The 25508-nt window shown below is 34.3% G+C and overlaps 1 long non-coding RNA gene across 1 annotated transcript; it reads left to right on the top strand.

Moving 5' to 3' along the window:
• The first annotated feature begins 13595 nt into the window (after positions 1-13595).
• On the top strand, positions 13596-22688 carry LOC128554810 (uncharacterized). The gene is made up of 3 exons (XR_008369701.1): positions 13596-14323; positions 21222-21307; positions 22464-22688. It is a non-coding gene; the product is annotated as an uncharacterized LOC128554810 (long non-coding RNA).
• The last annotated feature ends 2820 nt before the right edge of the window (positions 22689-25508 follow it).

The raw sequence follows: 25508 nt of genomic DNA, 5'->3' as shown, positions 1-25508 counted from the left end.
AAGAGAGACAAACTATTCGGTAATTGAAAGAAAAGAGAGTGTTTATCAATAGTATTTGGAGTTAAGAAGTTTACGGCCGTGCATTTATCCTCCAGACTGATAATGCCCCATTGAGTTATATACAGAAATGTAAAATAGAAAGTTCGAGAATTATGAGATGGGCATTGTTTTTGCAGTGTTACAGATTCAAGATAGAATCTATTTAAGGTACAGAAAATGTATATGCTGATTATTTAAGCAGACAATAATGGGTTATATGCGTTAGGTGTAACAGATCTTTAAAAAGAAATCAAGAAATAGTAAAAAGAAAAAGAGATTTGTTTACAAATTATTCTTCATGTTTATGAAAAATTTAAAGTATTTTCTTGAGAAGGGGGCTATTTGTCAGAATAAATTGTATATTTGATACATTTATAACGTAACACAGAAGCACAGATAGTGCTTGACTCCCTTTTCATGTTGTCATTGCTATAATTATTGTTAAATTGCTGTAAATAATATAATTTGGGTCATTTGTGGCTGATTTGTGTTTTTATGTGGATAGTTGGTTCTCAGCATCACACATTATGTCATATACAAAAGTTAAAAGGAACCAGATATTTAATAGAGCAAGTACTCGTTGTAAAACGTTATGTTTAAATATGGACCAATCAGAAACAAGTTCTATAAATAGTACATCTGCTAGGGTATCAATAGATAGATAGATAGATGGCAGAGAATTCATTCGGTATCCAGCGGATGAGGAAGACACATCGAGGATTCAACTAATAATTTATCCTAGTACCTTGATAAGGAGACTTTTGCAGTTACCCTGTCAGGGCGGATAAATTATTAAAAAGAAGACTTTATAAGTTCATAGACTAAAGAAGAGTTGCAGAATTTCAACAAGGTTTCGAGATATAGGAACAGCGCATAGGCGTTTTACCTTAAGGGTAGTTGAATGCTATAGACGATAGCAGATATAGGCTGAGCATCGGGAAGCTGAGACAGAGACCCAGAGTTTGATAATCTACTGAGATAGTAGGAGAGTTCCAGCTTATAGACGGTTCAGCATTACTGTCGAAGTACAGACAAGGCATCGGGGATATACCTATGGTAGTTGAATGCTACATATGTTAGCATATAGGCGCTGAGCATCCAGGAGTTAGGGCAATCATATAGAGATTGAGAGGTCAGAGGCAGAGCATCTATGTGATAGGACTCGTATGTTGTTGATTCAAAAACATTGTCTGACGGGAACTTCAACAAAACGACCAGTCAAGTATAGAGTCTCCAGCCTAAAGCAGTTTGAGCTAATCATTTTTAATTGAAGATTGTTAGTTTGAAACATTTAGTGATTTGCCTGATCCCTGAAATTTTCTAGCTCATAATAGAGATCATTTACGAATCATTGGTACACGAATCATTTAGGCAAGGTAGCCGGAGGAAAATTCTATATATGAGATATTTGGTCTCACCAGCTCTACGTTTTAACGAAGGACATTCTATATCGTTTGTCAGCTAATCTAAGACATAGTCACCTTAGCGATTGAACCCAAACCATTGTTCAAGATACTAAAGGCACTTCCCTGGGTCATATAAATTGTATCCTGACAGAGTGGTCCTCTTGTCTAAAGAGAGACTGAGGACAGTTGTATCTGTCGTCGTTTTCTCCTATGACTTTAATCAAATAATGTCTCGGCTTAGTAGGTCTGTCATCGAAAGTGAATAGATATTTGTGCGACTTTTTCATTTCCTTTTCCCTTCTTTATAAAACTCTTGAGAAAGTAGCTGACTCAGCAATCAATTCATGAAAATGATTCGTTTGAACTATTATACACATAACTTATATAAGAAACACCTAAGTTGAATATTTGAAAGCATTTTGGTTTTATTCAATACACTTTCTACAGACCTTTTCTGAAAACCAATCAGATGTCCATTTTCTTTTCCTCTGAATCTGCAGTATAATCTAAACAAAGTTCAGTTCCTACAGCACTTGATGTTACCTGACACGACAAGATAAATAACAACCAGCCACTAAATATATACTGATCAATCTGCTCCATAATGTTCCTTATACCATTTGCGACATCAAGATTTCTCAGTAGAAAACTAGGAAACTTTCATAACTCGTATCTATTTCTTTTGTCGCTAAGTAAATCTAAAACCTAAAAATGGAAGTTTAAAGTTCAAAAACATGTTAATGCATCGCTTTTACTTTTAGAACTGTTGAATCAACTCGTGATTCAATGCGATGATTCACTAACAGAGGTTACATACGAAACCAATTAAATATTTCTAATGCCCAGTCAACCCGAAGTCTTAACATTTTGTAGACATTTAACAAAATGAGATACAGTCATTATAGATTATCACATGATCTTCGTGTGTAATTGTTGCATTTGATTACTTTAAGATGAGAGCTTTTATTCTAATTCTTAATAGTACGAGCTCTGAATGCTACATACACGATGTCTTGTTTTCTATACGGAACAACCACAGTTAGTGCTCAATCACTAAGCTCAGGGTAGTCCGTCTACCGACTTGATAATTTTTTTTTCAATCATATCTCTTACATATTCTGAATTGTCTTGCTCTGTCTGATTATCTACGTATGTTTTGATGAAGAAAGGACATGATTGAATAGAAGTTTAACAGCATTATGAGTACACTGGTATTGATTTTTGTATATCTCTGCGGTTACTGTAATAGCAACAAATATTTAAGGCACTCATGATGTTTAATAATTTTAAATCTGTATTTATTTTAAGACAAATTTATGGAACAGTTTTTTATAAAGGAGTTTTTTAGACCATTACGTATATGTATTTTCAATTACCGTAAGAATTTTTTATAATGGAATCTTTCAAGGAAGCGGGAGTGGACACATCTATAGCGTTTCTGCAGATTTTGGCATTCTGCACTAGAATCAAGGACTATTGCATTCGGAAAGGCATTGAATGCAGATTGTGCCGGAACCTGAATCAAACGATGTTACGGCCAGATGTTCTCTTGGTGAATTACGTATCCGACTTGCAACTGAACTTGACAGCAAATTTTAACCACCTTTTACAGTACACAGAAGTCAAATACAAGACATAAAGTTAGTTTTAGTTTTTCTTCTGTTTTATGTTAAGGATTTAAGGAGCTCAGCCTTAGTCGGCTATTATTTTCCTTGGTTGTGTTCTATGTTTGCAAATAATCTTTAACTATCACAATAGCAGTGTGGCGGCTGTATAATGTCAATATTTGGCAAATAGCATTTTGCACTAACATTTCACTTATCAGTTGCCACACCGGCTTTCCATGTTAATGACCTGTATTTCTTAAACTTATGAATACAACTTCTAAACATATAATGTTTCACTAGACTGAATTAAGTACTCTAAAGATGGTTTTACAGAGACAAAGTTATGTGAGAAGTCAAATGGCTTTTGAAGTATGCATTCATCCCATGATATATTTACAGCGTTAATAAATTTGAATACACACATAGCAATAAGCATTTAGCATATATTGTTTCACCTATCGCGATTATTAATTAGCATTTATAATTTAAGACTCTCCGTTTGACAGTCAATACTGATATTAAGCATTTGGCAAAAAGCATTTTGCGCTTACTATTAAGCATTTGGCAATAAGCAGTTTGCACTTACTATTAAGCTTTTGCTAATTAGCATTTTGCGCTTACTTTTAAGCATATGACAATAAGCATGGTGCACCGACCTTCCATGAAAGCTATTCGAGCAGAGAAATGTGCAGTATACGATGTGATTCAAATTGTAACGCAAAATGTACTTCTATGTAAGAGAGGAGACCGATATTGCAATAGAGTATTGTGTTTTATTTTTTAGTCTTGAATTATAATGCATACTTACAACAAGCGACTTATACTGTACTCAGTAAAGGGGTGTGAAGGTAAATCACTACATTCGCTCGGTTCTCAAATCCGCTCATCTGAGGACTTCCGGAATTATACTTAACTCGGTTTGTCGAAGAAACCAACGGAATTATAAAAGAAATACACAAAATTTAAATGCTTTTCGGATTTAACTGACCACGTGTGAAGTGACCTCTCCTTAGTGATAGTAGCCACTCATCTGCCAATATGTGGAATCCGAGGAGGAATACTTAACAAACGAAATCATTATTGCTTCGAATGTTCGAATGTATGAAACACTAAAACTCAGAAGGTAGACAGATTGTGAAATATAAGATTCGTGTTTGATAATTAACAATACAATTGAACGTTGCTAGTGTTTCAACAACTAAGACTTTTCAGAATATAGATATGCCTCCTCAGCAATGCATGCACAACGCATATCACTTATTACCATTTGCGTAAAGCCAAACATAAGTTTCATTTAAGGATATCAAAACTAACATATTTTGTCTGGCCCCAATGCCTTATCAAAATTCACTATATAATTAAAAATGACAGATACTTTTATATTACATCACTTTTGTAGAATTATTATACAATGTTTAACATTGTTGTTAAGTTATCGTAGAAATTAACTGTCATATGAAAAATTTAAACTAATACAAGGGCGTACCTATGACTTAGCGCAGTTGAATATATATGAACATGAAACTGGCAATATGCATGCTATTCTCATTCGGGCAGATAACCCAGTTTCACTGCTTACAAATGATTCACACTTGTCAGGCAAAGTGTCTTTATACGATTCAAACTGCTTGGGAAAACCATCAACAATACCCTATCTGTAACAGTGTAGTCTACGGCATGTAATCTCAGTGGCATGAAAGTATATCAAATCTTTTGAGCATGTTGTGTATTCTATATTTTTGTCATCGACAAATACTGTATTATTGTTAACTCCCTATTTTTACATTTCAACAGCAGCCTAAATATTACTGGTCGTCTTTAAGTGTAGACTATTTGCATATATGACAACTCAATTAATTCAAGCCGACGAGCGATGCGAGCCGCATAGAAATGGCATTCAAGGTTTACCAATTGGATGAAATTTGAAAACTTGCTGAAAAATGGGTTGCTTTCGCACGCGTCGCACCCCACGGGTACGCCGTTGATATTATTTTGTATGTTTTGTAGCAAGTAAATAGTATCATGTAAATAACATTTTTGGGGGTTAAACAACGCTGTAATGTTTTGTTATGCCGCCTGGTCAAATATACATGCGCATTGGAGCATATACATTTTAAAGTGATAGACAAGTGATAGAGTTGACTGAGAAAAGTTAAGTAATTCTGTTCTAATATGTGTAACTTTAAAACGTCCTTATTGCGATTAATACTGTTTCATTAAAAACATTGCAGTATAGTGTTTGTTCTGCTTACTTAGAAGCTTTATTTTTTTTTTTTATAATTTATTTTTCAATCTTCATACATTTACAAAATATGATGACATGGACAAATGTTTTTAACAATAGATATAAACATGTATTTAATGGTCATCTAAATAAACAAACATTTCTAGTATTAGATGTCAAAGAAGATTTTTTTATATATTTTTTAAGTGAAAAATTAGAAGAAAAAATTTAATGTAAGAACAAACAAGTTAAAAAAGTAGATGTATGGGATGTTTAGATCGTCTCCAAGTTCATATAATTATCTAAAAATTGTACTGGTTATTTCTGCTACAATCATGTAAAAAAAAATTGTAGGCACACTTTCTAAAGAGTGTCATTTTATTATATAGATGAAGAGTAAAATATGTAAGATATTTTTTTTTTATTATAGCCAGCAGCATCTAGATTCATACCTCAAACCCAGACCATTTGATATTATGTTGGTTTATTTTGTCATTTGATAATGCAATTTCTTTTTCAAGTTTTATCCTGATTTTAAGATATGATATGAAACTGTCAAAACTGAGTGTCTGTTTTCTATTTTTGATTTGAAATATGTAAGATTTCATTAGAAATATTATAAAGTTTATCACATTTTTTCGTTTTACGTTCCTTTCAGTGATACCAAAACTGACTACCTCTAAACTGAATTGTATTTTGAGATTTTTCTTGTCAAGATAAATATGTAGTTTATTCCATAGTTGTTGTACGCATTTACACTCCCAAAACATGTGTTCTAATGTTTCAACATGCATATTGCAGAAATAACATAAATTTGATTCTGTTAATTTGTATTTAAATAATGATTTGTTTGTTGGGAGAATTCTCATCAGATGTTTATATTGAAAACTTCGTATTTTTGTATCTATTGTTGCTTTCTGCGATTGCATGTATATATTTGACCAACAAGAGGGGTTCTCTGATATAATCGCTGGCCATTTCATTTCTGACTTAATTATTGATTTTGGTCCGTTTCTTATTTGCGTGTCGTAAAGTAGTTTATTTGGTTCTTTTGTCTTTCTTAATTTATCTATAAGTAATTCACTTCGTGTATAAGAAATATTCTCTTGCTCAAGCACCTGTTTAACAGTTAGTGGAATGCTTGATATAAGATTGTAGTACTTCAAGAATTGTCTATTTTCTATATTATATAAAAATTTAAATTCGTCAAACTTATAGAAAGCCTTTGTTCTGTAATCAAATAAATCTTCCAAATGCTTTATTCCCTTTTCATACCAGTCTTTATAGAAAAATGTTTTATTTTCAAGTTTTATGCTTGTGTTATTCCATATTACCTGTTTACTTATGCTCTTATTGTTGTCCTGTGTATTAATATTTACCCAAGCCACTAATAAATCTTTCAAAAAAAGGTTGGATTTACATATAGTATCAATTTCTTTCTGAGAATAATTGCATTCAAATAAAAGTTCTCCTCCAACATTAGATAATAATGTACTATAAAAGATCTTCCATTGTCCTTTGTTACTTTTATCTATTATCCTTCTGATCCAACAAGCTTTTAAAGCATTTATGAAGTAATCTAGATTTATCATTTTTATTCCACCCATTTTGTAGTCCAATATAATAATCTCCCTATTAGTTTTATCTGGTTTATTATCCCACAAGAATTTAAACAATTGTGTTTTAATCTCTTTCATTACTTCATTTGATGGGGTTGGTAACACTGTAAGAGGGTAAATTAGTTTTGGTAATGCTAATGATTTTAAAACAGTTACTTTTCCAAGTTGTGTTAGTTTTCTATGTTCCCATTGTTTTAAACAGTTAGTAAAATTTTAAATCTTACGTATCAGGTTTAACGTTATGCTGTCTTTTTTATCATTTGTAAATATCATTCCTAATGTTTGAGCTGACTTGGATGTCCAATTAAACATTTTATCTTTACAGTAATAGAGGTTTGTATCTTTTAATGATCCTATCCTTAGTATGTTAGTTTTGTTAATATTAAGTTTCAATCAAGACACACACTCGAAGTTTGAAATAACATCTATTAGTTGTTCAAATGAATGTTTTGCACCATTATTGATGAAGGTTGCATCATCTGCAAACAGGGATTGTTTTATTTCAACATTATTAACTGTTATTCCTTTAATGATCTCATCAGTATCAATATAGGTTGAGAGGATTTCAATGCAAATAATAAATAAGGAAGAGGAAAGAGGACAGCCTTGTCTTACTCCACGTAGTATTAAAAATGGTTCTGATAGATAGCCATTATTTATTACCATGCTGGTTATATCATTATAAAATAATTTTACCCACTGTATAAGAGAATTACCGAAATTGAAGTGTTTTAAACACCTTATCATAAAGTTATGGTCTAGTGTATCAAAAGCTTTTTCGAAATCTACGAACACTAAAAGTCCTGGTATTTTATTTTGTTGTGCGAAATCTATTATTTCATATATTAACCGAATATTTTCCCCTATATATGTACCTTTTATGAATCCTGTCTGTGCACTGCTTATGATAGAATTGATAACCTTTTTTATCCTGTTTGCTATGGCTTTAGTGGCAATTTTGTAATCTACATTTAACAAACTTATAGGGCGCCAATTACTTAAAATTTGTGTGTCTTTATTTGGTTTCGGCAAAAGCAAAATAATACCTTGTTTCTGTAAACTAGTCAGATGTCCAGTGTTATAAGAGTAGTTAATAGATTGAATAAAGTACGTTTTAATCTCTGTCCAAAATATTTTATAAAATTCAACAGACATGCCATCTGAATCTGGACTTTTTTTATTCTTCATCTGCTTAAGAGCTTCAAAACATTCAGTTTCGTTTAATATCCCTTCACATTTTTTTTTTTTTCGTTTTCATTTAAAGTTCGCAATTTGGGTCTAAAGAAATCGTAATCGCATGTTTTGGATTCTTTTTTGTTATATAGCTGTTTATAGAATTCTGCTTCTGCCTTTAAAATTTCATTTTGAGAAGTTATTTCTTTATCTTTGATTTTCAATTTGTATATTGTTTTTTTTCTGCGTTTATTTTTTCTAAGGCTGCAAAATATTTTGTTTTTTTTTTTTCATTTCCTTCAATACTTACGGTTTATTCTCTGATGAACATTCCATTAATTCTGTTATCAATGATTTGATTTAATTCCTGCTGTTTTTTGTCAAGTTCTTCCTTTAAAGTTGTTAAATTAATGCTATTATTACTTTCGCTCAAAATCTTTTCCTCCAATACTTCTATTTTTATGTTTATTTCTTTTTCAATTTTATTTTCTTCTCGTTTTCTATAGGTGGAATATTTTATTGTTTGATTTCTTATAGTGCCTTTAATGACTTCCCATAGAATGTTTGGGTTTGCGTCCTTATTAATTGTTACAGTTTCTCGAATGGCATTTCTTATTATTGTTTGATATTCTTTTTCAAGTAAAATGCTATTGTTTAATTTAAAATAACCAGTGCCTTTTTTTGTGTTAATAAAATCCAATTCTAGTTCAACCAATGAATGGTCTGTTTGGTAGCCTGGTTGTATAGTGCAATTTTTGACATAGTGCGTTAAACACTCAGATAATAAAAAATAGTCAAGTCTACTGGAGATGATTGTAATTGTATTTGAATGCCATGTATATTGTAATTTTGATGGATTACATAATCTCCAAATATCTATTAAGTTTCCAATGTTAATGATATCATTTATTTTCTGTCTGCAGTTTTTATGGCTATCAACCCTTCCATTTCTTTTGTCAGTATTTGTATTCAAAATGGTATTAAAATCACCACCAATTATAAAATCTTCCTCTAATTTTTTACTAATTTCTTTCTCAATAATAGTAAAAATATCAGCTTTATCCTCATTTGGCCCATATACATTCATAATATTAATTTGTTTTTCGTTTATAACCATGCTAACAATAATCAATCGCCCTTCAAGTAATTCATGATATGTTAAAATATCTCCTGTAAAGTTACGATTAAAAAGGATTGCTACCCCTACACTTTTGCTTTTGTCTCCACTAAGAAGGATTTTCCATTCCATTCTCTTTTCCATTTTTCAGCTATAAGTGTAGATGAATGTGTTTCTTGTAATAAGCAGATAGCATATTTTTTAGATTCTAAATATTGAAACACTTGTTGCCTTTTCCTAAAATTTCCTAATCCTCTTACATTGATTGAGCAAATCCTAACCGTCTCGAAATTTAGTGAGTTTTTTTTTTTTTTTGATAATTACGTGTTTAGAAACGATCATACATCCACAATGTTTTTTCATGATTTGAGTAAGGTTCACTGTTGAGCCAATGCCATATCTACTTTCTAAATGAGTTGAACATATAAACACTTTAAGAAAATAAAAATATTGTTTCTTTTTGTCTTCTTGTTTCTATAACATATCCTATAAATTACATTATTTTTTTAGAGAGAAAAATTTACTATAACATATTCGATGTAATACTTCATTTTATAACGAGAACAAGTATACATGATTTAACTAGAGGTTTTGATAAGACTTCATTTTTAAGATTTGAAAACGGTTTACATGATGTTACTACATGTACACTTAAGAAATAACTATCTTTTTTTTTCAAAGTAATATATATTACTAATTTTATAATACATCCGTTTTTATGACTGAAAAAGATGCAGATAACATATCAGGTATGTAAAATTAAAATTAAAACAAAATTTATTTCAATCTCTTGACCTTAACTATAGTTGCTTAACAGTATATTAAGTTTCAAGTCAAAAATTACGATAGTAACAGAGATATTTGACTTTATCGAAGGCTTTAATTAAAACTTCCCGAGATTAAAGAGACATTATTTTTTATTTAGAAGCTATTGTAAAACAAATGTCGAGGTTTTTCAAAATCATGTAAGAAAAGGATTCTTTTTGTTGTATTTAGTCACGCGGACACAAATCAGGATTCTGCTATTGATTGGTTGAGGAAGAATACCTCAGTTGTTACTCTGAGTATTGCCTAAGGCAGGGATGGACACCTGGGTAGAACCCCCGACCTGCATGGTATCATGTTTTGATGGATGATATCATACTGCGGTGCATCGTAATAAGTTTTCCAATGAAGCGTTTCATGTTTAAATTGGCGACATGAAGTTTTTTATTATACGGTTTCAAAACACAATGCGCTTATATTAGTGAATTCTCACTGGGCGGGAAGAGTTTCAGACCAGGCAGCGTTGCAATATACAGCACTGACTGACTTGTTAATGGATTGATTATATATTTTCTAGTTCGAGCAATAACCGCCGCCCATAACCTAGTGGGCGTTTTTGAACCATTTTTATTGAGTTATGACCTCTGGAAGAGCATTCTGGATGTTTCTAGATTATTTCTTCAATATGATTGAAAGGAACACAAACAAATCTATAATATATCTAGATTAATGGTCCTTGGAATGTCGTGGTAAATCTCCAATCGATTACCTGTAAGGACGCGTCGAGAGATTGGTGTCCAAACGATTTTTGTAAAGTTCAATATCAAGGATAAATTTGGCTTTCTGTGGACTTCAGGCACTTTCAAAAGATGTTTATCATTAATTTTGTCCTTACTACCCTATCTGGATTTCTAGTAGGATTTTAACTAAAACCTGATTGAAGCGTCCCCACCAAACCTAAGTCAATGTGGTTCTCTGACCGTAATAAATATTTGGTCTATCCTCTAAAACTGCAGATTCGATTTATATCACACTTGGTATAAAGTTTCAGTACCATGTCTGTTCAAGGTTTACATGTTGGGTAGTATGGGTATTTCTTCTCTACATGGTAGGGAAATATGTTTTTTTTTGCCTATCTAGCGTGGAAAGACAAGATTACCCGGATAGGAGATTACTTCATGTTTTCTCTAGGGAAACGAAAAGCTACACTAGGGCATAACGATGTCATAATATGCATTTTTAAAATGACGTAATAATGCATATCTTGAAAATTTGCGTACGCAAGACAAACGATGTAACATGTCAGTCTGAGTAAGACAGGTGTTTTCCTAACCATCAGCATGGCCGTAGCCGCTATTGATGCAACCAAGGTACTTGCTCGGGCATTCTTTTTCCCCATCTGCCTCAGTCTATTTTTCTGCTTCAGTTGTCCCGGTTGATTTTTTGCCTGGCCATTTTTGGTCTCAGGGTTTGCTTTTGTCTTAGCTGTATGAATTACCAGCCGTATTTGAAGAATCTGATCTCGGTTTAGAAAGTATTTTCCTAACAGATTTGTTACAAAAATATCCATGGAACAAACTATAACATATCTACGACGTCACAACTGTGTGGTGTATGTGAGATATGTCAGTATAGTACTTCGGTTGGTGCGCGCATTTCAGATTACTGTTTTCAATATTCCCCAGCAGCATTCGAAATTACCAGCCAGTAATGTAGAGGTCACTCCCAGGCGCATATCGTAGCACACTCAGTTACTCTGCTGATTACTGAGTAACATTTGCAATCAAAGCCTAAAAATAACAGGGTAAAAGATCGAAAGAAGCAATGAAACAGATCAGGAGAGGAAATAAGGCTAGTCCCAATGTTTGCGCATATATGAGCCGCGCCATGAAAAAAACAACATGGTGGCTTTGCGACCAGCATGGATCCAGACCAGCCTGCGCATTTGCGCAGTCTGGTCAGGATAAATGCTGATCGCTAACAGTTTCTCTTATAGCAATAGACTTTAAAAGCAAACAGCATGGATCCTGACCAGACTGCGCGGATGCGCAGGCTGGTCTGGATCCATGCTGGTTGCAAAGCCACTATGTTGGTTTTCTCATGGCGCGGCTCATATAAGTAAACTGTATTGTTGTAGAATTGTAAATTTCAGAAGAAAACAGGGGAATATAGCTTGGCTAATTTGTTTGATCGTAAACACCACATACCACCACCTCCCTCAATAAAAAACTGTTACAAATCATTGCGCAAATTGCATCTATTTCGGACTTCTACTTACGAGGACATGTTTGACCAAATAACAGATATCGAATCTTCAGTCGTTCAGTAAAGATATTCTACGTTTTCATGTAATTTATAAGCTAGTTCAGTGTTTGATAAAAAAAATCTGCAGTGTTGTATATGTGTATCTGAAACTCTGGAATACGTTCAAAATAAATGTACTTGAATATCGATTTTAGGTTTGCCTAATGCAGATTTTCCTTCTCGTAGTTCTACAGCTTACTAAATATTTCACAATTGTCATTCATATAATAATTTCTCTTGTAGATTTTCACTGTAAATGTTCACCATGTTCAAATGTAGGTGATACCATACTGGTTTATAGCAACAAAAGTTTTTGCACTATTATGAAAAGTGCATGATACTTTAACATAATTTGATACCCTTCATCATCCTTTCATTATTTAGACACGTCAGTAAAGAAATTTTAGTAATCTTCAAAAGATTTATCAGATATGATACTGAATCAAGTTTAGCGGTCAAAATCCGTTTACTGTATCAAAATGACAGTAGATGATATCAAACACATTTGCATCATAATCTAAACACTGCTTAATTCAAGACGTATCTACAACACTATGGGAAATATGGTCCGAAGAAACTGCTTTTAAATGTAAAGAGCGAAATAATGCCGCAAGGTAAGTCTTTTTGCCTTTTTAGTTGCGTGGATCTCTTTGCCTGGTTATATGAACATAAGTTGCAGTGTCATTGCATTTGTAAAACGAAATAAAAAAGCTCTTGATAATTGCGTTCAAATAAAATAAATAGACAGGAACCTTAATATTGTAAATGTACACGGGTACTAAACAGTGCCTGCGGTACCGCCTGTGCCGACGAGGATTGAAGGCACTTAGCTTCCTGTGCCGCAGGTAATTCGTCAATGTTTACAAAACTAGCGAGATCGGTGAGTGATTTTTGTCATTTTTGTCATTTTGTTACTGCATGAAGCATTTTTATCAAAAATCGGGGAATGTAGCGGGGTGTAGATGTATCTTATGTACATATCCATGCTAAAATTTGTGGCAAATGACCAATTTTCTAGAAACGCAAGGACAAATAAGTTGGGAATGAAATGTGATTTTTTTCACATCAGTGACTGTTTAGACTCATTACTTTTCGCTGACCCAAACGATGTCTTCTCTGCCGTCGTAAATTATATATATAAATGACATGTGAGTTGCTTAAACATAAAATGTGTCTAGAAAATTCCGAATTTGAACGTTATGCCAATTTTGGAAAAGTGCCGCAGGCATTTCGACGATGCCGCAGCCCCTTCGAGGTGCCGCAGGCACTCCGAAAAGTTTCATAAATTAGGCCCATAACTAACCAAATCTCCAATAACTCGCATTCCCGCTATTATAGGGAATCGATCTTACCGATTTTCGTCGCGAAGCGACGAAAATCGGGATCGAATCCCACTACGGTAACATACGAGGGTATCCAAACAACACATACTATCCAAATAAAAAAATATGGAGTTCCGGTTTAGACCATGGGCGTGCGACGACCCCGATGAAATTCGGGATATCACGGTCTTCGTTAATGTTAATAAGCGTCCGTCAGATCAGTAGGCGAAACGCAATATCCGCACAATAAGATGTCTGCGACCCGAAAGAATATTCAAAGTAAGCTGTTAATTTTGTTGCGTCAGAAGCTAATCAGCCGGTAACGTGACTACACTGATATAATTTGTGATACAAACATGCTTTATTCCATACTGAATAGCATTTTGAAACGGCGACATTTTGAACATTTTTATATTTAGAGTGAGAGTGGATACACGTTACACTGGCGCCGACATTTTGAAAATTTGAGGAAACAAAGACATTCTCCAACGAGTTCTTCAGCTCGGGGAATGAGAGAATAGATTCACCTTTGTGTCGCTTTTCAGATCGTATTTTAATTCCTTTCCGGTACTTTAGTTTCTTTGAACTTCTCTGTTACTAAGCCTATATTGAATTTTTAAAATTAAGAAATCCGTGATTTTACTTGCAGGCATGACTGATTAATGGAATTATTTTACTTTTATATAGAATATGGACGGCACTCCAGTACAGCATGTGCATGGTTGGCCTGTTGACAATTTTAGAAACGTGAGTAACTAACTTTCCATTGTATAATAATAATGTAAACAAACACCCCACCCATAAATAGCATAGAAATTCCTTATTTTTTACATTTTTATTTATTCATCAATTTGAAATGGGCCTTTTAGATTATTATTTCTTAAGGCTCACTGCATGTATACACAGCAGTGTGCGAAATTCAGATTTGAATCCAGTAGACCATTTGGGCTACCAGATATTCCAAGCCCGACACTTAGTCTAAATAATGAGACCTCAAGTAGACCGATATTACATTTTGATATTTTACGTTGTCTACCTAGAGGAGGCGGATATCGACAAGTCAAAAAAATATAACGATATTCAACTCTCGAGTACAATTATTTGGACTAGCCCGACACTAATTTCACTACCCCGAACTTTAACACCTTAAAATATAAAATACTTAATTTTTGCACCATATAACATTTTGTAAACTATAACGCCCGATTTTTTCAAGGATCGGCACTTGCCAATTACTGCTACTCGGACTTTTGACAATTTGCAAGATTAGTGTTTCCTGCAGACTCTAAAAGGGGCATGGTGCTTCCCTTGAAAAAGGGCACTTTTAATGCGCGGTTTGGCACTGAAAGGGCATTCGTCCAAGTACGCTTGCTGGCATCATTTTACAGACACCATTTTACATACTATTTTCACATTGCATTTGAGAATTTTTCATATCTCAGATATGGGGTAGATATTTTGTATTATTCCTTAGATAATGTTTACCACACTTTCAAACATTTTTATTTTGTTACCAACATGAAGTGCTGGCTTGCATTTTCAGAGACAGATATCTGGTGATAATTTAATAAGCAACAAGTTTTATTGAACAACTATCAATGCCCAACTTTATTTTGTCAATCATCACATACCATTTCACCATTGAATTACGTTAAGAGCATAGGCAGTTCGTCAAATCTACATGTAATCAATGACTGTGTACCTATATCGCTGATTAAACCCATTGTTCTTTGTTGTCAGTAAGACACGGCTACTAAACGCTAGCTCCACCACCAAATTGTGGTGATAAGGAAAAGAGCTATTGACATTTCCGTGGTGCAGCTATCGCCCGTTTGAAAAAACGAAACACGTGAGTAAAATTTATATTTTATCTTATTTCTTTATTGATAAAACTTTTTTCGAAAATCGGAGAATGTAGTTCCATGTAACAACTTTTTTACTAGAGGTTGGCTGTAATTTCATTAAAATATTATGCAAATTGTGGTGCCAGGAGCTTTTCTACCGAATTTGACGGTGGCATATTTTCATATCGGCTAGTATTCGAACACCATTCCGATGATAAGACACACTGTAAAAACATACCTGCGCATGCAAATCGTGTAGAACTGAATAACACGTATTCCCATACACCAAAGAATGACGAAAAACACAGTAAAAAGTTAAAACACGACTATTTTTGAAAATGGTGGCGCTATCACCCAAGTGGTTGCGCTATACAGTAGTGGTGGCGCTGTTGTATATGATTAGTGGCTGATATATTCAATTTTAAAATATGAAAATGTCTGACTGCAAGCCACGGAAATTTCTTCAATAATTGATGTTATCAACTTATCCCACACTACACCCAAATTACGTTACTCAACAAAATACATGTAGTAACCTGTACATGATCGTAAAATAAACTACATGTATATATGGATTCAGATTGTACATCTAAGCTGCATTGATTAATCATATTTAATCGATGGGAATTGAAAATGTACTGTACTTTTCAGAAAGAATTGTGAAGGTAGGGTCTTTTGTTTACAGTGCATGCAAACGACGTAAAAATACAAAGGCAAGTAACTTTCAGAATCTTAATATAATAATATGTTTGAAATAAAAGTATTGCTACTATTTTTCATGACCTGAATTTAAAGTACACTTACGTTTGTATTTAGGTAGAATATTTAAAGGTTTGAAATAATTATACATTAACATTTTAATTAAACAAAGGAAATCTACTTTGACTACAAGAGTCCCAAGGGTCTGTGAGTATTTTCTTTTTTTTTCTTGGATAGAGAATGTTTCATAAAGGCAAATAAACTATGATCGTGTTTTTCTTTCTTTAATAACATAATTCCTTGCAGGAATATTATCAGTTAGAGAATGTTGGTGTTTGTTTTGTTCCGGATGCGCCAGCATTTTGTATTACTGAATGCCGTAACAGCGCCATCACTACTGTATAGCGCCATCACTAGAGTTATAGCGCCACCACTTTTAAAAATCCTGGAATATTTCTTCTAACCCGAGATTCTATTATTCATGGTGTGTACGTATATAGTTATTTATCATTTCTACACAATTTGCATGCGCAGGTATGTTCTTACAATGTGTCCATTAATCGGAATGGTGTTCGAATACTGGCCGATATGAAAATATGCCACCGTCAGATTCGGGAGAAAAGCTCCTGACACCACAATTTGCATATTATTTTAATGAAATCACAGCCAGACGCTAGTTAAAGTGTTGTTACAAGGAACTACATTCTCCGATTTTTGCAAAAGGTTCTATCAATAAAAATATAAGATAAAATATAAATTTTACTCACGTGTTTACATTTTCAAACGGGCGATAGCTGCACCACGGAAATGTCGATAGCTCTTTTCCTTATAACCACATTTTGGTGGTGGAGCTAGCGTTTAGTAGCCGTGTAAGATTTAGAAGACAAATCTACATGGAAAGTTACATTTTTCTTTTGTTTTGGGCATACAAAAACGAAAGTAGAATGCTACGTAAAAAGTACATGCTGTGAAATTTGCTAGATTAGATCGTCTGCCACTATTTTTATCAAGTTTCTGCGATACAGGCTGAACACCACTAAATCCAGCTGTTCTTTATTTCATATAAAATCCACTCACTTCATAACGGTGTTTCGACATTTTCTAGCATATCAGATTTTCAGACACTTATATTCCCATAAAGAACTAGATTGCTACTTTAGAAAAACAAAAAGAAAAGGGGGTGTTAACTTTTATATAAGAAAACTACAGTTCGTTAAATACAACCCGCTGAATTTACTACTTTTCGCTTCTTTCAATTTCTCTTTTCGTGACATTAAATTCTTACGCCGCCATTTTTATCTAGCATGCGATAGGAACATGCCGATTTCATTAGAATGCAAAGTGATACATACTGAAACGCGGTAGTGTAAAAGTAAGCACGTTGCTGCCGAGAAAATGCACTAGGAAAGGAAAAAAGATTAGTACTATTTATATTTGGACTACATGTGACTAGACCTGCGGAGGCTTACATTCTATTTGGTAGTGCTCAGCCTACATACACTAGTTTGAATCAATGATTGACTAAGAATCTGGGTTTTTTTTCTATCTAATCATACAGTATTAAGTAAAATAAACATACATGTGAATACCTATGGTTCATTGCGAATAATAATTCAAAATTTCGGCTTGCTTGAATGCGGCCAAGCACTTTCAACTTAAATTTCAGCCTTATAAAATTATTTTGACAAATTATTTACTAAAACAAAACTAGGGCCTTGCATTTTTAGTTTATTCATTTAAATCTCGATCAGGTTTTATAACTTAATCGCTAGGTTATCGGTTATTTTCATACCGATGTACGTTTTCAAATTTTCAAGATGGTGGCGACTTCTGCGTCGATGCGTCATGAATGTGCTTTTGAAAGTACTACTTCGTAATTATTAAACAAGACATTCGTCGATTTTAATGAATTTGGTATCATTCTGAAGCTTAAATGTTTATCTTGTATTATTTTTATAAATGATACCCGTGAAGGAATAAAATATATCTTGTAGATAAAATCGATGTAAAACATTTTGAGTCTGGTCATTTTTCATGGGTTGGTCGGCGATCGGCAAAGGGCAAACATTCAACATTTTATTTTTAAAGGCCTAATGAGCGCATCAAAAATGTGCAACAATCAATCTACATTTTAATTGATTACAACCTTTTAAAATAATTATCCTTTAATCATGTGTTAACTGACCATTTTCAATCATCTCTTCCGTAAAAAGGTTAAATGTAGCTTCTCCGCCGACGTGCTAAAAACAACAAATTTTCATCTACTGTTTCCAATTAAAGAATCATAAAACAGTAATTGATTGCATAATCCTGTCAGTTCTTAATCAGGGTCATTCACGGTTGATGCACCCACGTGTCGACCTGTTGATCAAAGCCGCTAATTGACGGTACAATACACGGAACATGCCCCGCTGACATTGGCTATCCAGGCTGGTTTTGAAAGGGCACTTTTCAAGATAAATACAAAAGCCTGATAAAATAAAAGGGCACATGGCGCAAACGGGCAGCTTGAAAGGCACCTTGGCGGCACTTCAAACGGGGCATGGCGCTGCGCCATGTTAAAAAGGCCTGCAGGAAACACTAAAGATATAATAACGAGTGCTGAATACACATTTACACACACACTGATAGCATAATTTAAGCTCTGCCTACTGCAGGTACTTGTGACAGGTGGTTGTATTCAGCCAATTAGTGCTGTGGTTACATCTTTGACACTTCGTGTTTGATTGTCAACACGTGAGAGTGCAAAAAAAACCACAACAATTCAATAAGCATTCCTCAGTCTGGACGATGCGTGATGCCTTCTTAGTGTTTATTAATGGAGATCATATGAAATCACCATGCTGTACGAGTTTGTTTAATTAGCATGATTTTTAAAATAAATTTATAGATAATTTAGTAGCCTGGTTGGGCTTGTACCTGCGGAAAATCGGTAGCCCGAGTTGAAATTTGGTAGCCACAGGCTGTCGGACTACCGCGAATTTCGAACACTGACACAGTGATTAAGTTGAGCTTATGATTCTGCCGATAAGCTGTGCTCGGCCTAAATATAGGGAATCGGATCGGCTTATAGAAAAAAATATAGATTTTAAACAGGCTGGAAACATTGCCCAATCGGGCTTTCGACATAAAAACTAACATTTTTTGAAAAATAGTAAAGATATTTCTTTCAAACTTGGTTCATCTGTTCATATGAGTTATTATGACACAAATTGAAATAAAAATAACTTGGTTGCCTTCAGTTTTGGTAGAATTATTTCCCCTTTTCAGATTTTTATGACGCATAATTTTTGAAGTCCAAAAAAATTATGTGTTAATGCATTACATTATGCTATTGGTGTTTGTTTCGTTTATTCCACACTCATTTGACACCGTGCAAATTGTCAACAGTCAGGATAGCGTTGATAAGCGCAACTTGGCGCAGACATGCAATTCGGCTCGATCTTTCTTTGGAATATATGTAATACTGTTTACATGTCCTACTGATACAACCACATTTTAAAATAAATTCTTATTGATACATCCACATTTTAAAATAAAGTCATATCTGATCCCTAACAAGTTTGTAATTACAAAAATACAGCCCTTAATCTGGAGTTCTGAAGCATGCTCGATTAGTTGGTCAGAATTATGAAGGAATTGAATTCAAACTGTTCCATAAATGCAAGAGTTTAAGAGTTAGTCAGAACCATAATCATGCAGAAGATGTAATTACTTTCACAAATCACAGAGCTCAAATTTTGGACTTGCTAAATGCAAGTCAATTTCATGGAACGCAAGTTAAGATCAGAATTTCACACAATTTATTTTGCAAATACAAATAATTTAGTCAAAATTGTTGCGGTTTTTGTTAATGTTTGTAGATTCGCTTTCATTTGAGGATAACAGAAAACACAACATCTTTTTTTGGTTAGCCATTTTTTATTGAATGGATTACTGATTATAAAGAAATGTAGAGGTCTATCTTATAATTAAATCTAGAATGCAGGCTATCTTACTAATTCGTACATGTATACAGCTGAATCGCTATTTATAATATTAGGTACGAAAATTTGCCTTGCCGTAGTTTCAGTCAGTAGTTAAGTTACGCCATCAATGATGCGTTCCGAATTACTTTGAAGGTTATTTTGAGTTATAATGAACAAAATTGTACGCCAAGGAAAACCGTGCAAACAATATTGATGTTCTAGCATGATTTTTTAGGATATTCTTATTCTTAATTGAAAGTCTAAATTTGCAAGTAGATTTCAGACTAAGCAACAAGAAAAAAAAGCTACATGCTACAATTTTTATGTTGTTCAAAAAAGTTAAACTGAAGCCGCTCACATTACTTTTTGGTCCGATGCATTCAGTTCCTGTTCTCCAAGGAATCCCCAGTCGAGCATGTCCCCAACAATATGATGAAGTATTTTGACGGTATGAGCTAGACCAGTTGTTTTATGGTTCAAAATTCAGCTTTAAGTTCAGGCATGTGAAATTGGTGTCAGGCTTGGAAAATTTTCTATCTGGTTGCCAGCATGGGTTAGTTGAAATCTGAATTTTGTACACTGCACACATACTCAAATACGTTTAAAGTTATACGTTTATGAATCATGACCATCAGATACCAATAAACAATTGTAGCATTTTGTCAGCTCCTGTGTTCACACTAAACTGAGGAAGGCAGAACAGATTCTTCTTCTAGCTGCTTTACCAGTCTGTTTTTGCCTTTTAATGATACCGAGCAAAGCGAAGGTCATAGACCACCAAGTCAAAAAGGTACCTGGAATTCACTGGGTTAAAGTAATGTTTGGCTGTTCTGGCTGGTCAGTCGTGTAAACAAACCTACTCATACAGTGACTTCTTTTTTCAAAACTGAAATTTTTAACCGCATTTACTTTGTTTCATTATACATTTTGACAAAATTTGCTACTGTTTTATTTTCATTAAAAAAAGTTTTATTTAACAAATTTCTCCCGCCATGCCAATGATATAATTGGGGTCATCTTATTGGCATGAAAATTGAAAAACTACGAAAAGGATATTAGCTCTTAGACCTTTGAAATTTCAAAACAGCTGGTTGTCCATGTTTTCTTAATTTGCTCCCTTTTCACTATTTTCAGGCATCTTGGTCTATTATACAGAGTATTGTTGTACTGCTCCAAAGTGCTTGTTGACAGACTGAAACCACTTGCTTGCGGCTCATAAGGTATTTCTATCATTCTGTTTCTTTATTATATAGTTGCAGCTGTGGGAAGCAGTTTCAATCATTCAAAAAGTATGATATACTGTATACAAATTAGTATTTGCGATTGAGTCAGTGCATAGAATCAAATACCAAGGAACATTAGGCGTAAAAAAAATTGTCTGTTTCCTGTATCCTGACCTTCCATAAATTTTTGGCCCGACCCTAAATGGACGGTCGGTCCGTCCGCCTTTGTCTTTGAGAACATTTTTTTCAACTTTTTGATAAAAAGTTGCAAAACTGCACTTTTTATGCTTTAAACATGGACAGTGATGTTATAAATCAACTTACTGATGCTCTAGAGGCATAACCCCCCTATCTGTATTCATTTTTTGACATAAAAATAATTTCCAAAAAGTCTCCCCAAAAATAATTTAAAAAAATCCAAAGAAAAAGTTTTTCCGACCTACCTACCCTAATTTATTTTAGCATGTTACTGGAAACAAATTTTTTTTAGACCTTAGTAAAGACTCCATTTCATTTTCTTGATGATAAAGCATTTCTGGACAAAACCATAAAATTTAATACATGTATGCAAATTTAAACAATTATTAGCTCAATCACCTGTCACAGGGTGACAACATGAGTTGATGTCTGTCATGTGCCAACAATTTGTAAAAAATCTTCTTCAGAACCTCTGGGCAGATTTACACCAAACTTCACAGAATGATCTTTGGGTGGTCCTCTTTCAAAATTACCCAAAGAATTTAATTCCATATAGAACTGACCGGAAAGAAAAACTTTGAAAATGATTTCTTGTCAGAAATTGTTAGCCGGCAGGGCTTTTCATCTTTCTATGACAGAGGCCTGTATTCGGCCACTTCCCAATCCAAAAATATTGCATTTTTTTCCCAACATCCCAAAATGAAAGGTAACATTTCCCAAAAATTACATCAACAAATGGTTTAATTTGTGACCGGAGGAAGCGGTTCTCAGATATTGATTTTTTAGCAAAGTGACAAGGTGAGCTTTTGTGATAGCGCGGCGTCCGTCGTCCGTCCGTGCATTGATAAACTTTTGCTTGTGACCACTCTATAGGTCACATTTTTCATGGGATCTTTATGAAAGTTGGTAAGTTCTCTTTTTATCAATTTACATATATTTGATTTCTGTTTTACAGGTTCACTTCTTGAAAGCAGGCAGCTACAAAATGGAAGGTCAACAAATCCAGTATACTTGAAAAGCAAGAAAGAAACACCAGAAAATATAAAAAAACAGAAGAACAAGGGAACTTAAAAAAAAACTTTTAAGGATAGGAATTCAGGATTTATTTAGAAACTAAATTTATTTTGAGAAGAGCAGTGTTTGACAAAGCTCTGTTACTTTAAGAGATAATGTATTATCACATTGGTTTTGTTATTGTCGAGCCCGCTTGCGGAAGCGAAGACATAGTTGTCCAAATGTCTATTCGGCATATGTGCGTGCGTGCGTCCGTCCGTCCGGATTTGTTTGTCCGGACCCTAATTTGGACATGCATGGAGCAATCTTGTTTATAGATGGTATGAATGTTAACCTCAGTGAGACGGAGTGTCATGCGCAAGCCCCAGGTTCCTATCTCAAAGGTCAAGATCACACTTACAGGTCAAAGGTCAAATTCAAAAATTACTGTCCGGAGCATTTCTTCTTCATGCATGGAGGGATTTTGATGTAACTTGGCACAATTGTTCACCATCATGAGATGGAGTGTAATGCGCAAGAACCAGGTCCCTAGGTCTAAGGTCAAGGTCACACTTAGAGGTCAAAGGATACAAGAATGACAACTTTGTCTGGAGCATTTCTTCTTCATGCATGGATGGACTTTGATGTAACTTGGCACAAATGTTCACCACCATGTGACGTAATGTCATACGGAAGAACCAGGTCCCTAGGTCTAAGGTCAAGGTCACACTTAGAGGTCAAAAGTCAGGTACAAAAATGACTTTGTCTGGAGCACTTCTTTTTGATGCATAGAGGGATTTTGATGTAACTTGGCACAATTGTTCATCATCATGCGATGGAATGTCATGCAAAAGATCCTAGAATTACTTCCCTTTGTTGTTACTATAAATGGCTTACATTTGTAACTTTTTTATTACTGGTCGTAGGGAAAAATCAAGACTACTTTTCTGTAGTACAACATGCATGTTACATCCAATTTTTAGGTGTATTTTGACCTATCTCTGCTGGTGCGGATTTTTGTGTGGACTTTTTTTTATATATTTTTTTTAATTTTTTTTTTTTTTAATTTTTTTTTTAAAATTTTACATTCCTTTGTTGTTACTGTAAATAACTTATATTGTAACTTTTTGCAATCTCTTTTATTTGGCATAAATGTTTGCCTCAATGAGACAAGGGGTGTCATGCACAACTCCCAGTCCTTTTGACAGCTGGCGGGCTTGACATATTGCCCGTGGGTATCTAGTTCTCATATTTTTCATGAGACTTTAAAGAGAATGTTCTGTTATACCCCCATGTAGTAAGCTTGTTTGTCTTTCAGTCAGTAGGTTTTCATGGCTTCCAGGTGATAACTCATGAAAAGCTTGGCCGCTTTAAATATTTTTTGTACATAGTTACAGGTCAAGTTCGACTTTGGGGTCAGTAGGTCAAAGGTCAAGATAACTTGCAAACGCTTTGGCCTGGGATTATAGCTTTTGTAACACAGGTGTAACATGATAAAATACAGGTTGTTTGAATTTGAGGTCAATAGATCAAAGGTCAAGGTCACAGTGACCTTGAACAGTTGAGCCGTTTCGGAATGATAACTTGAGACCTTGAGCCTAGGATGATAAAGTTTGGTACACAGGTGTCACATCATGAAATACAGGTCAAGTTTTATTTTGAGGTCAGTAGGTCAAGGTCACAATAAGGCAAAACAGTGAAATGTTTTTCTGATTATAACTTGAGAATGCTTGTGCCTAAGATCATGAAAATTGTTAGGGAGGTTGATTATGACCAGCAGGTGACCCCTAATGATGTTGAGGTCAGTAGGTCACAGGTCAAGGTCACACTGACCCGGTTCTTTAAAATGATGCAAGGAGGGGCACATGGGGTCTTCCTCCACCATTAAAACTGGAAAGTCGCCATATGACCTATCCTGTGTCGGTGTGATGTTAAGTTCAACAAAATAAATAACTGTTCTTTAAAACGGTTTTTGGACAATAACTTCAGGATGCTTGGGATGAGAAACACAAAATTTAGTACAAGGTTGGTCTTGACCAGCAGATTACCTGTATTGATTTAGAGTTCCAAAGGTCAGGATGACCCGGAACATTTAAACCTTTTCCATACAACAACTTGAGAACACTTTGGTGGAGGATCATGAAAATATAGAGATTGAATTTGAGGTCATTAGGTCATAGCTCAAGAAAATGCTGCTTTGATATTGGCTTAGTTCTGTGATAAGGCCATATTGTAGAGTATAATTCGTCACTCCTGTGACAACTCTAGCGTTTAGCTCACCTGAGCACAAAGTGCTCAAGGTGAGCTTTTGTGATCGCCCTGTGTCCGTCCGTCCGTCGTCAACAATTTGACTGTTAACACTCTAGAGGTCACAATTTTGACCTAATCTTTATGAAACTTGGTCAGAATGTTACCCTCAATAAAATCTTGGACACATTTGATATTGGGTTATCTTGGATCAAAAACTAGGTCACCAAGTCAAATCAAAGGAAAAGCTTGTTAACACCGTAGAGGTCACATTTAAGGCTATATCTTCATGGTCAGAATGTTAATCTTGATGGTCTCAAGGTCCAGTTTGAATCTGGGTTATGTAGGGTCAAAAACTAGGTCGCTAGGTCAAATCAAAGGAAAAACTAGCTTACACTCTAGAAGCCAAATTTATGACCATGTCTTAATCTTAATGAAACTTTGTCAGAATTTTAATCTTGATGATCTATAGGCCAAGTTAAATCTAGTTCATGTGGGATTAAAAATTAGGTCACTAGGTCAAATCAAAGGAACAGCTCGTTAACACTCCAGAGGCCACATTTATGACTGCATCTTCATGAAACTTCACCAAAATGTTAATCTTGATGATCTTTCAGTCAAGTTTGAATCTGGGTCATGTGGGGTCAAAAACTAGGTCACCAAGTCAAATCAAAGGAAAAGCTAGTTAACTCTTTAGAGGCTACATTTATGATCATATCTTAATGTAACTTGGTCAGAATGTTGATCTTGATGATCTTCA

Source organism: Mercenaria mercenaria, unplaced genomic scaffold (assembly GCF_021730395.1).
Source record: "Mercenaria mercenaria strain notata unplaced genomic scaffold, MADL_Memer_1 contig_765, whole genome shotgun sequence".
NCBI lineage: Eukaryota > Metazoa > Mollusca > Bivalvia > Venerida > Veneridae > Mercenaria > Mercenaria mercenaria.
Note: the sequence above shows the minus strand (reverse complement) of the source record. Positions and strands in the feature narration are given on the sequence as shown.